Genomic DNA, 14,705 nt, shown 5'->3' with positions numbered 1-14,705 from the left:
TCCTGAATTTGTATCAGAATGCGTTATTAGCGATAATGTTTCATATTTTAGCATCAACACATTTCTTTGGTGGATGCGAGGCAGATTTACTTCTAATTTGCATATCATCAAGTAGTATAATAAAAACGAAATTGCGTTTTTGGCGGTGTAATTACTGTAGCTGAGATATCCTATAAATCAGCCATAAGAGATCTTCTAATCCTCATACAAATAACCTTTGTCTTAATGGAGGGCCGGCCGCTAACCGCATACAAAGTCTATTTGTTTTGTACGGATTCCCGCGGTGCGTGTTTATTCATCTTTTGTTTACCTTGTAGGTTGCCGGGTTTATTATGGGTTTTTTACGGTTTATCGCACTATTTACTCGCTGTTAGTGGCGGTATCATCTAACATTCTAAGAGCAATGTAATTTCTGCATTAATATCTGAATCAGCAATACGGAGGCAACTGCAATCATTTACAGAATATTCTGTAGTTTAGATTTTGTGCAATGGAAAAATAGGGCGCTGTTAGCGGTGGTGGGAGGGGCTCTTTGCGTACATACCGAAGGGTACAAGTTCACACAGTATAAAGGAACCTAATTGATATGGGACTGCTGGCCTGACCTGTGCGGCGACTAGGTAAGGATATACTGCCATGAGGGGTTTCTTGCCTCAGGCGGCAGATTGTCGAGTCCCTGAAAGGGGCAACGCTGATAGTATTTGTAAGGCAAGCTCGACCAGCGGTTCATGTTCGTTCCAACTGAACATGTCTGAAACAAAACAATATATAGAGTATAGTAAGTGGAGGCCCAGACAGTGGTATAACTAGGAATGGTAGTGGACCCAACTTTTGACATAACCCCCTCCCGACCACAAGCAGGTAACGACCCATTAAAAAAAAAGGGGGTAGTGGCCCCCTAATGTCCTTGGCCCTGTGGCAACCACTACCGCTGCTACCCTGATAGTTACACCCCTGGGCCTGGTGGAGGTGATCAAACATAATAAACATAGTTACTCACCTCCCCTTGTTCCTGGCACATTCTGTTTGGTGCTTCCACCTAACGTTGGGCCTGTGATTGGGCCTCATAACACCATCATAACTGATGAACCTGAAAAAATTGTGGAGGCCACTATGGAATACTATACTGTGCCGTGGGCTCAGTGATCTCATTCAGATAGCTTCAGTGCTGAATAGTGCGCTTGCGCAGTGGTAGTCAAATCTAATTATCTAACTTCGGGGGTAGAGCCCCATATCAATTTCTGTCTCAGGCGGCAGAAAAGTTAGAATCTGCCCTGGATAGGTCTAGATTGATGTTGCAAAATATGTAACAGAGTATAAGTTATCAATGAAAATGCCTCTCACGTTCTGGCTCATGTGGCTCTTTTCCTGCCACCCATCTGACATTGACTCTGAAATCTGTTTAATCTGTCTTGCTCTCACAAAATGTACTGAATTTTACTGAAATGTCAAATCACAGTTCACAAAAAGTCTATGAGCAGAGTGAGAGGCAGTTAGAACACAGGCACTGACACAGAGACTTCTGCAGCTTAACAGTAAGTGTTCTATCTCACCCCAAGTGCTTTATTCACATCAGTACTAGTCAGTACTTCTCTATAATATTCTACAGGATTTTCTAAATGAGTAAAGGAATAGGATTTATGGTTTTGTCTGAGAGACTTCATAGCAGCTATTCTTCATCCCCAGCTAAGAGACAACTGCACGTTAGAGATGGAGCCTGCCTAGATGGAACTGCTAGAATACAAGTCCTTTACCGCCAGTTATAATGTTACTCCTCGTCTATACACATGGCAGCTTGTCCTATAAAGTTATAGGTTAGCTACTCTATAATAGAATGCAGAAAGATGTTAGCATTGCATGTTATATCTATAGCAGCACAGCTCTCCAATCTCATAGTGAAGATATTGTGACCTGATCTCCATGTTGTCATCTCACTGTATATGTTAATGGACCGGATTTACAATGCCCTTCACTTCTCTACGGATCAACCTTTTGGGAGCTTCACTTTAGAAGTCTCCGCCATCTGTGCTCCTGTTCCTCCAGTCTCCATTCTCTCTCATTGCCCCCTTGCTGTAACAAGTAAGCTGCATGAGCAAATATCATTTTACCTTCACTGTGTGACCGAGCGGAGCGTACGGAGGAAATTGAGAGAAGAATTGCTGGTATGGAATCTCAGTGCCAAGTAAAGCTCTAAAGCAGCTCATTGCTTGAGGAGTGTGTATACGGTTTATTATGTGCTCCCATGTACTATGTATATCATATATTCCTTTATGCAGCTTAACATTTTGGTTTTGATCTAATGACAATTTTGCAATGCCTAGTCATGATTCACAATGTAATGGAGTCATGTATGTACAGGTTGGCTGAATACCCCATGGCTCAGATCCTCCGCATCACCATCGGAATGGAGTTAGGATTCTGGTTTATTCATCTCTATGGGAGTGTCAAAAAAGTTGACTACACACTGAGGGCCCATAGAGATGAACAAGCCACAGGAGAACAGACTGTGCCAACACTGTGACCAAGGGGCCCTAGAAGATGAGGCCCATTTCCTGCTACACTGCACCAAATACTCAGCCGTCAGGGCCCCCTACTACCAAAGACTCTCTGCCCACATCCCAAACTTCACATCTGCAGACGAGAAGAGGAAAATCCACATCCTATTGGGAGAAAAGGAGTCCACTGTAGAGATTGCTGCCCAATATGGGAAGATGAGATCCCAAAAACTATTATACCACAAAGCACCTACCCATCCTCAGCCTGTCCATACCCACCACCAGCCTGTGCATACCCACCACATGTCCAATGTCCACCTGCCACCAAACGTCTAGAATATCGAGACCCCAAAGACTATTGTACCCCAAACCAACCACCCTCCCTCCCATCCACCAACTCTACTTGTTTCCATATTGACATCTGTATGTACATGATCCTGTTTATTTTCCCTGCGCTGTGACATCACTATGTTTTACAAGAACCACAATGATTTCATAGTGGAAGGATCACATAGATACAGATGTCACAATAAAAACAGTAATGTGATAGTATAGGGATATACCTGCAGATGACACAATGTTGGGAAATAAGCACAGTGATGTCACACTACAGGTATAATATGTGGTTAATTTGTGACATCTGTATGTACATGATCCTTTCACTATGACATCACTGTGTTCATTATCCTTGTACTGTGACATCACAGAATTATACTATTCCCGATATCACCGTTTATCTCTACAGTGACATCACAGTTTTTTTTTATTGTAGTGTAACATACAGTCCTATGAAAAAGTTTGGGCACCCCTATTAATCTTAATCATTTTTAGTTCTAAATATTTTGGTGTTTGCAGCAGCCATTTCAGTTTGATATATCTAATAACTGATGGACACAGTAATATTTCAGGATTGAAATGAGGTTTATTGTACCAACATAAAATGTGCAATATGCATTAAACCAAAATATGACCGGTGCAAAAGTATGGGCACCTCAACAGAAAAGTAACATTAATATTTAGTAGATCCTCCTTTTGCAAAGATAACAGCCTCTAGTTGCTTCCTGTAGCTTTTAATCAGTTCCTGGATCCTGGATGAAGGTATTTTGGACCATTTCTCTTTACAAAACAATTCAAGTTCAGTTAAGTTTGATGGTCGCTGAGCATGAACAGCCCGCTCTCAAATGATCTGAAAACAAAGATTGTTCAACATAGTTGTTCAGGGGAAGGATACAAAAAGTTGTCTCAGAGATTTAATCTGTCAGTTTCCATTGTGAGGAACATAGTAAGAAAATGGAAGACCACAGGGACAGTTCTTGTTAAGCCCAGAAGTGGCAGGCCAAGAAAAATATCAGAAAGGCAGAGAAGAAGAATGGTGAGAACAGTCAAGGACAATCCACCGACCACCTACAAAGAGCTGCAGCATCATCTTGCTGCAGATGGTGTCACTGTGCATCAGTCAGCAATACAGCGCACTTTGCACAAGGAGAAGCTGTATGGGAGAGTGATGAGAAAGAAGCCGTTTCTGCAAGCACACCACAAACAGAGTCGCCTGAGGTATGCAAAAGTACATTTGGACAAGCCAGCTTCATTTTGGAAGAAGGTCCTGTGGACTGATGAAACAAAGATTGAGTTGTTTGGTCATACAAAAAGGCGTTATGCATGGAGTCCAAAAAAAACAGCATTCCAAGAAAAACACTTGCTACCCACTGTAAAATTTGGTGGAGGTTCCATCATGCTTTAGGGCTGTGTGGCCAATGCCGGCACCAGGAATCTTGTTAAAGTTGAGGGTCGCATGGATTCCACTCAGTATCAGCAGATTCTTGAGAATAACGTTCAAAAATCAGTGACGAAGTTGAAGTTACGCCGGGGATGGATATTTCAGCAACACAATGATCCAAAACACCGCTCCAAATCCTCAGGCATTCATGCAGAGGAACAATTATAATGTTCTGGAATGGCCATCCCAGTCCCCAGACCTGAATATCATTGAACATCTGTGGGATGATTTGAAGCGGGCTGTCCATGCTCGGCGACCATCTAACTTAACTGAACTTGAATTGTTCTGTAAAGAGGAATGGTCCAAAATCCCTTCATCCAGGATCCAGGAACTGATTAAAAGCTACAGGAAGTGACTAGAGACTGTTATCTTTGCAAAAGGAGGATCTACTAAATATTAATGTCACTTTTCTGTTGAGGTGCCCATACTTTTGCACCGGTCAAATTTTGGTTTAATGCATATTGCACATTTTCTGTTAGTACAATAAACCTCATTTCAATCCTGAAATATTACTGTGTCCATCAGTTATTAGATATATCAAACTGAAATGGCTGTTGCAAACACCAAAATATTTAGAACTAAAAATGATTAAGATTAATAGGGGTGCCCAAACTTTTTCATAGGACTGTAGCTATGTCTATTATGCCGGTGACATCATCATGCATATTATGACTATAGTGTGACATCATTGCTTGTACTGTGATCTCATTGAGTTTACTGTGCCACTATGGCGATATTATGTGTGTTTTGTGTTTATTGTACTTGTTCAATACTGAGCCCAACATAACCATACACCACCATATTCTGAACTTGTAGTTGAAGGTGGTCATGGCAAAGTAGAGTTCCATGGCCGATTTTGTTATAGGGCCCCATTGTTCTCATTGGAGAACTCTCTAACAAACTCAGCCCTGCCATTTCTATAAAATCCTTGCCGGAAAAAGCAGCAACATTTATAAACCTCCACCAAAACCAGACGTCTCTGTGATCAGCTTAGCAATCTAAAAAGTGCAACAGTCCAAGACTCTCCCGACAGCACAGAATCCAATCATTTATGGCAGAGAATGAAATAACCGGAGTTATACAGTGTGCAATCCACTATGTACCGGGATGGTGAGTGTAAAATATGGCAGGTGGTTGGAGCTGATAACCCGAGATGAAACCATCAATGCCTCGCTTTGACTTTGATGTGCGATGCCCACACGGTTTGTCGGTGACCCCGATGTAGAGGTCCCGGGCAGGTTGCAACGGTGCCGCTGAGCAGTTCTGAAAACTGTTTATAAACTGGGCTTAGATGCTTTGATGCTGGCGAGGATAAAACCGCGATCTGCACTTTCTGGCTGTAAGGGGATTAAATGAATGTTGGATAATAAAGACAGTATTTTTATTGTCCGTTAGAGCATCACACAGCCTGTGCACACAGCCGTACTGCCAAAATCTCTGCGCAGATATTCGGCAAGAACAACAAGCCCAGGGCTGTTTACATACTTCATTTGCATAGGAGATCTGCTTAGTACCAAGCCAGACCTAAATCAGTGAAAGTCTTCATGCCTCATTTCCTGACAGGCAGCTTGGAGCGGTCTGTCCCCAGGATGCCCAAGTGAGCGGCTCCCTATCACACAAGCATCCACTTCTATTACATTCCCTCTAATTTATTAGTTTCTCTTTCTTCTTGCTGGGGATTTAGTGTATCCGAAAACTGCTGGGCTTGCAGCTCACGTATTAACCCCTTTTTTGGGATATTGAAGCATATTTCATCATATTACTGTTCTCCGGTGGATGAGATGTCAAGGAGCAAAAATATGTGCGGTCCGCCACCAAAAAATAAATGGCATTTCCAGGGGAAAGTGAGGGCTTTCATCAGCCGGACTGCCACCTTAGACATGGGGAATATATTGTCTTCTGGGTCCTTGTACAGACGGGAATAAAAAAAAAATCACATCCTATTAATTGTCGTAGACGTTTCAGTGTATTTATGTGAATGTGTATCGGATTCGGGATGATCTCATGTCCAAATGTGCCAAATATACGGAGATTTTTGCTACTTCCCTTTCCTCTACTGGTTACTGAATAGCAGCTTTTGCAGATGTTCTCTCTCCAGCTGGGCTATGTGATTCAGTATATTGACAAATAGGCCACGGAGAGGACATTGTGTCATGGGGTGCACGGCTACATATCCTTAGTCAAACTATCCGAAAAACATGGACAGCGCTTCATAGAGTATCACATAGACACAGAATGCTTACCGGGTGCAAAAGCTGTTCTTTCATCCCTGGTACAGTTGTACTCAGGCACATGAAAGGGATTTTCCTGGAGTTATTAGTCAGAGCATATCCTTAGGATAGGTCACCAATTAAGGATCGGCAGGGGTCCAACATCCGGGGCCCCGACTGATCAACTGTTTGAAGAAGCTTCAGAATTTGGGTGAGTGCACTAAAGAATGAACATGTGGTTGACCTGTGTGGAAAATCCCCTGAAATGACATGGGTTTGGCCTAAGGAGGTCTAAATTGGATTGGAAAGTCTAAAGGGTTGCATGTTCTTCACCCTTAACCCCCACAAGGTTTGGTCAATGGTTTGACTAGGTTGCAGAATTTGGGTGAGTGCCCTAAACTTTTGGGGTTTCCACACATGGGATATTCATTGTGCATCAGTGAATTTCCCCAACCAATATTATATAAAACACTAGAGATGGATGAACCTCTCAAGAGTCATTTCAGACCAGACTTGTGTGGATAGAATTGGAAATAAATAAGTTATACTCTGGGGCCTCTTCAGACTCCAGAATATATGTTAAAACCAAAGGGAGCTGTAAAAAAATACAAAAAAAAACCCTACTCGCCTTCCCTCACCTCTTCTGGGCCGACTTGAGACATCGGGCCTCTCTCTGGGGACTGTTCTGGCATCCTTTGTGATATCAGGGCCTTGGGGTCACCAGGGTATATGAGAACAGAGTATAATAAGTTCACTCCCAGTTCTAGCCAAACAGATTCGATCTGAAATGACTCTTCAGAGGTTCGCCCATCAATAGTGTTTTATACAATATTGATTGGGGAAATTCACTCATGCACCAATGATAATCCCATCCATGGAAACCCTATAAGCTTAGTGCTCTCACTCAAATTCTGCAGACTATTCAAACTGTTGACCAATCCTTAAGGGTGAAGAACATGCAATCCCTTAGACATTCCAATCCAGTTTAGACCTCCTTAGGCCAAATCCATGTCATTGCAGAGGATTCTCCACTCAGGTAGGCCTCACGTCAACCACATGTCCATTCCTTTGTTTCTGTTGGAAGTAAGATGCTGCCAAATGTGTCTCTTCTCTATTGGGAAAAAGATGCATGCTCAGGAGAAGTAGCTAGTATGGCCAACAGTTTTCTCATGGGTATGACCAGCTTTAGTGCCCTTTTGATACTGGAAAACACAGTATTTTGCATCTTTAGTATGGTGGCCCCAAATTTCCTTGTCTCTCTTGTAACCATGTAAGTAGATCTATGACCCATTTTTGGGCACCAGATTGTGCAAGATACTCCGTTGGCATTGGCTCTCTGCAACCACCACCAGAGGTAATGGAATATTGTTTAAAGGGGTTGTACAAGATGGAAAATGTTTGTCCTGTATCCATAGGATGCTGTGTACAGTACACAGAGGACAAGAACTGCTATTACAGCTCAGCTCCCATCTATCTGGAATTGGGTACATAAGGAAGATGAAATCCTGTAACAAAATGGTGCTAACCTGCTAGAAAGACATTAAAAAAATAGTGATTGCACCCTGTCTAGGGCACCCCATACTGCTATGAGGTTGTTAAGAATGGTATGGCCACCATGTTATTCAGCACCCAATCAGTTGTGACCCCAGAGGTTACACTATCTGGTGAGTTTTACCTACAACATCTATATTATTGCCAGTCTTATGTCACAGTGTGCCAAGTATCTGGGTTGTGTTTACAAGCAAAATATGGCATGTATTATAGGAATATTACTATGGTTATAAGAATAGATCACATATCTGTTTCTAGTAATTGCTTATGTGCTATAGAACACAATCTCAATCTTTTATTGGACAGAACAGAATGAACATGATGTCGGTTGTTACTTAATGTTCTGGAACCAGCCATGATTTGTTGCAATAGTAAATCTCGAGTAGGTTTTATTCATGAAGTGACTGGTTTGCTTTTCTTACATTTTTGCTTCATTGGTAAATTCTAATTTTGCATTGTCCAGCAATATTTCTTTATTCCTAATGAAGTCATTACAATGTCGGGATTCATTACTGTAGTATGCCGTCTCATCTGAAAGGGATAGCCTTGGGTTACTAAGAAAAATATATAGATGTATCCATGTAACTACTGTATTTGGGTGAGTGCCCTAAACTTTTGGGGTTTCCACGCATGGGCTATTCAATGGTGCATCAGTGAATTTCCCCATGCATCTACTATGTACAGTAATAATCCTACTAGAATATTATAAATATGAAAGTTTGGATGTTTGTGTGCTTGGATGTTTGTGTGTTTGTTCCACAATCACGCAAAAAACGCTAAACAGATTTGAATGAAATTCGGCACATAGATAGATTGTAACCTTGATTACAATATAGGCTACTTTTTATCCCTGTAAATGACATGACTTCACGACGATTATGAATTTATGTTCATATACTACATTATACTGCTCTTATCTCAGCTTCTGAGAAAGCCAGGGCTGTTATCTCTCTGTGTAAACACACACTAACCCTCAGTGTACATGCATTAGCATATTATCTGATCTGCTCCAGGCACTGCAGACAAACTGACATGGCCAAACACCTTCAATCCAAATTGGCAGTTTGTCAATTTTAAACATGTCCGAAAAAAGAAAATCTAATTTGTCGCAAACAATGAGAGCTAAGAAGAAGCCTGAAGTCACAAAGTTCTCCTTAAGCGGACCTGACGGGGATTATTGACACCAACAACACATGCATTATATGCCATTGCAGTGAGCTGCTGAGATGCCGGAACAATTACAGGCACGGTGCGAAGAACTTCAGTGCCAGGCCAGCTTGAGACTTGCCGAAACGTCGGAGCATGCCGATCATCAACGCCAACAACACCCTCATTATATGGCATCGCAGCGAGCTGCTGAGATGCCGCAATGATCATGGGCACAGCACGAGGAACGAGTTCAGCTGTAGGCCAGCTTGAGAGTTGCCAAAATCCCAGAGCATGTGGACCATCAACGCCAACACCACACTCATTATATGGCGTCCCAGTGAGCTGCTGAGATGCCGGAACAATCACAGCTACAGCGCGAGCAACAAGTTCAGCAGCAGGACAGCTTAAGAGCTGCCAAATCGCCGGAGCAGGCAAACCATCGACAGCAGCATTTTGCTGAATATAGGCGGATCATCCACTCCAACAACCCGCAGATGAAGTCGCGGGCAGAAGCTAGTAAATAATAAAGCAATAATAAAGTCGGACATGCCATCCCCTATCCAGTTTCTCTGGGGAATAGGACGGAGATCCCCCAGAGGACTGACACAGGGGTGCACATGTGAACGCTCCTTAAGTAAGGTACCAGTTTGATTTCTATAGCACATATAAGTATTGTACAGTGCTATAGAGAGACTGTCATCCAGCACATTGTGAGACCCAACGGGGACAGGGAAGGGTCCAATCTAAATTCCAAATTAACCATAACCAATATGCTTTTGATCCACTTCCCAATCTTCCGGGACATCCTTGGGGAAACCAAATAATTTTTACTAAAAGACAAAACAAAGTTTCCCAAGGAGGCAGACGATGTATAATTGGGAAGATGACCACAGGCCCAAGCACTCCTGGACGGTTTTTAAGGCAATGCTGGGTACCGCAGCACCACTGTTGGGAATCCCTAGTCTAACATACAGTCCTATTATATTTTATAGCATGGTCACTTACATAGGCTGGTTTCTGTTGGTTTGTCATGTTATAATGAGGTCTCTCCGGTTTCCACCATGGAGACCATAATTTTTCTGGACATAAGAGCTCAACATGCTGATCTGATTTGTCCATAACAAAATCTAATGCAACAGTGAACACAACTTAAAAGGCAAACCTGATACCAATGGCATTGCTGATAAATAGTAGGATACGCAAATCATAAAAAAAAACACAGAAAAGCAAATCTAAAACACAAATCAATCTAAACCTCTATATAGGAAATAATCCATTTTTCAAAAACCAAAATTACAGAGCAGCATATTTACATTGGTTCCGAATAGCACGCTCCCATAGAAATGAATGGACGAAGCCGACACGCGGGGGTTAAGCGACCGGCCACCGGCAAAGTGTGCCGGCCGCTTCCATTCATTTCTATGGGAGAATGCTATGCGGAACGGCTGTTCCGAACAGTGTTCGCTCATCTCTAAAGACAATCCTTCTCTATTGATACAGACATTTACAGATCATGGCAGTTTCTGGAGTCATGATATCCCCGGCTATCAGTCTATGTCAACTTAACCCATGAATGTGCCGAACCTGTCAGAATGGGAGCTGCTTTTACCTAGCAACTCTCTGCTCTCAGACTTGACATCGGTAGCCCTCGATGACATTCAGTTGCCCTAATCGGACATATTGAAAAGGTCTGTACTTTTGTGGCATTAAAAAAAACTAGCAAATCTTGGGTTTGTGACTTTTTAAATGTAAAATAGTTGCCAGTGGTATTTCTAAGCTGATCTGGCAACTTTTGCGAAGGGCGAGGTGTGGACCGGCCATCACCTTCATGAGATTTCGACTAAGGCCCCATGGGACATCCTGCAGCAAAAAAGCGCTGTGGGAAAAACCACATCGGCAACACATTGAGGTTCTTCCCGCAGAGCTTTAAACACAAAGTTCGCAGGGTTTTCCTCTGTGGATTTTCTGTTACAAGAGAGGAAACCACCAGCATTTCTATAGGTATAGTTGACAAGCTGCGATTTCCATAACCGTGCTGGTTTTGGAAATCGCGGCGTGTCCACACAGCAGTTTTTACCATAAAGTGGGCATGGGATTCACAAGAATCCCATCCACTTTGCCCGTACTGTAGAACTCTGTGATATTTCCCGGGCGAATCACAACGTTTCCATCCCATGGGGCCCCCGCCCATGATTCCAGGTTTAGGATAACCCCGTGCCATGTATTTACAGATGAATATTTGATACCTTAGGTTCTTTGGTGGCGTGGTTGTATGAAGGACAGAAGCAGATCTTCTAGTTTCCCGTCTGCCGGGACATAACATTGATTTATTACTTGATATAATGATTCTCAATCTTTTTCTTGAGGCAGTAATTACATCCAATCCTCATCTTCTCCTATTCATTGTTAATTTAGTTTCTGTAATGTCTGAGAAAGCGCTATTAAAAATATCATAAAAGAAAAAAAAATCATTTCTATGGATAATCTGCACTGTGACCATATATTATACCATTCTGCAAATTATTTGGCAATTTTATTGCGTGGTTTATTAACATTATAATACGTGAGTGCGCCTTTCAAGCTGCTAGTAAAATTTATGGTGAACTTTATGAAAAAATTCTTCGAACATTGTTTAAATTGATAGGTTTTTTTTATAGATTATTTTTCTTTTTAAATTTCAGTCTGGGGATTATTTTCTTTAGATTGATATATACCTGTCTTCTGCTTCCTGCCTGGATTATCTGTATATTGTAGACTAAAACTACTGTGAAACCTCTTTGAGGCAACCACCCAAAATGACATCCTAGAGTGGTGGTCTTCTCAAAGAGGTGGCCTTTTGGTGGGATTTGAATGTATATCATTGCATCCAACCAAGGATTTGCTAAATATGTTTATGGCCATGATGGACCCTTGACTGGACGCCTACCAATGGAGAACACTACCTATGACATTGGTTATACTGGCCATACACATTAGATTTGGTATGAAGGGCAAACCATCTCATAATATGTATGGGTTACACCCAAAAGGTATGGTTTGCTGGGTCTTAACATGCTGGACCTTTTTTTGTTCATGGTGCAATAAAATGCAACCAGATTATTCTGGCATTGACTTCCTCCCCATCTTAATTCAGGCTGAATTTGCTCAGGGGCATAACTACTCGTGTAGCAGCTGCCACAGGGCCCGGGATATTAAAGGGCCCATCGGGCCATTGATGTGTGTTTTTTTAAATACACTGTTACATATCAAATGTTTGTCTAGGGGCCATACCATTCCTGGATATGCCACTGCTTGTGCTCATTGCCCATTTGGGGATTCCATCCCTCATTCTGCTTGAAAAATGTGGAGAGAAAAGTGCTGCAAGTAGTCCATGGAGTCCGCAGGTTACCGCTTTTTAAGCAGATTGGGTTTCCGTTTTTAGGGTCCCCAAATAGACCCAAAGAATGGAAACCCAAGCACATGAGAACCTAATCATCCTCAGACTGATACGGCATGTGCATAGGACAGTTGGGAAAAATGGCTGCCATCCAGGTAGTACTACTGGCAGTGGTATCAGGGGCTCAGTCACAGCTCAATGGAAAGGGGGCCCAGAAACTGGCACCCACTTTATTAGTATTTACTGCACGGTGATGTCAGCAAGGGGGCTTCTGAGATACCGCTCTGAAGCTTCTAAAACAGTGGTCCCCAACCACCGGTCCGTAGACCAGGACCAGGCCATTGGTTTTTTTTGCCAGAGTTTGTATGTTCTCCGCGTGTTTGCATGGATATCCTCCTATTGTACAAAGACATGCTTAAAAGGAAAAAAATGTACATTGTGATCCCTAAAAAAATTAAATAAATAAATAAATGGAGACGCTCCAGAGAAAACCTTTTGTGGTTGAATCAGTAACAGCTTTAATCCGACGGTCACATCCGAATATTCCTCCGCAGTGCACCGAAGGCCTCCAGCAATAAAGATTAACACAACATTTATTCTCTGCATTTATTTCTTGTGCAGAATCTCATTAAGAGAAGGTTTAGGAATCAGCACTAATGTGACCTCTTACGTGACCCAGCAGGTTCCCGAATTCCCTCTAACACTTGTTACTAACAATACGTATTATTAAAGGCATCTAGACTATTTTTCAATCGACTAAGGAGCTTTGTATAGAAATTCACAAATTTACAAAAGAAATGTAATCTTCTTCCTATTCCGGATTGAAGCTCTCTATTGTATAGTGTATAGTGTTGCCTACTTGTATTGTGTAGCACCTAAAGCCCCACATAGTGACAACACATTTTGGTTTTCACAGAAAGTCCATAGATTCCCTCTGGACCTTCTGTTTCAATTACACCTATAATGAAACCACCGACGTTTCCTTTTTTTAGACATGCTGAGATTTCCAAAACCGCAACTGTTTTGGAAATGCAATGTGTTGATACGTGTATTTTTGGAGAAATTCTAGCGAATCCCATCCAACTTTACAGGGACACTGCGTTTTTTTCCACCACAGCCAAACCGCAGTGTTTACGCCACGAGGCCCCTGAGAAACCGGATTATCGCAGCTCAAGTTTTACATGATGGAACACAGAAAATTAAGAACTTATTGTCATATTTAATTTTATGAGAAATTGTCATTTAATTGGCAGATTTCTTTTTAATAAAGTATCTTACAAGGCTGTTTACTGGAAAGGATTACTGCTCAAAGTAACCGGCAGCACAAATAATGAAACTACGACTTAGTTCAACGTCTTAGACATCACTATTAGAGATGAGCGAACACTAAAATGTTCGAGGTTCGAAATTCGATTCGAACAGCCGCTCACTGTTCGAGTGTTCGAATGGGTTTCGAACCCCATTATAGTCTATGGGGAACATAAACTCGTTAAGGGGGAAACCCAAATTCGTGTCTGGAGGGTCACCAAGTCTACTATGACACCCCAGGAAATGATACCAACACCCTGGAATGACACTGGGACAGCAGGGGAAGCATGTCTGGGGGCATAAAAGTCACTTTATTTCATGGAAATCCCTGTCAGTTTGCGATTTTCGCAAGCTAACTTTTCCCCATAGAAATGCATTGGCCAGTGCTGATTGGCCAGAGTACGGAACTCGACCAATCAGCGCTGGCTCTGCTGGAGGAGGCGGAGTCTAAGATCGCTCCACACCAGTCTCCATTCAGGTCCGACCTTAGACTCCGCCTCCTCCGGCAGAGCCAGCGCTGATTGGCCGAAGGCTGGCCAATGCATTCCTATGCGAATGCAGAGACTTAGCAGTGCTGAGTCAGTTTTGCTCAACTACACATCTGATGCACACTCGGCACTGCTACATCAGATGTAGCAATCTGATGTAGCAGAGCCGAGGGTGCACTAGAACCCCTGTGCAAACTCAGTTCACGCTAATAGAATGCATTGGCCAGCGCTGATTGGCCAATGCATTCTATTAGCCCGATGAAGTAGAGCTGAATGTGTGTGCTAAGCACACACATTCAGCACTGCTTCATCACGCCAATACAATGCATTAGCCAGTGCTGATTGGCCAGA

Source organism: Leptodactylus fuscus, chromosome 10, assembly GCF_031893055.1.
Source record: "Leptodactylus fuscus isolate aLepFus1 chromosome 10, aLepFus1.hap2, whole genome shotgun sequence".
Taxonomy (NCBI): Eukaryota; Metazoa; Chordata; class Amphibia; order Anura; family Leptodactylidae; genus Leptodactylus; species Leptodactylus fuscus.
Note: the sequence above shows the minus strand (reverse complement) of the source record.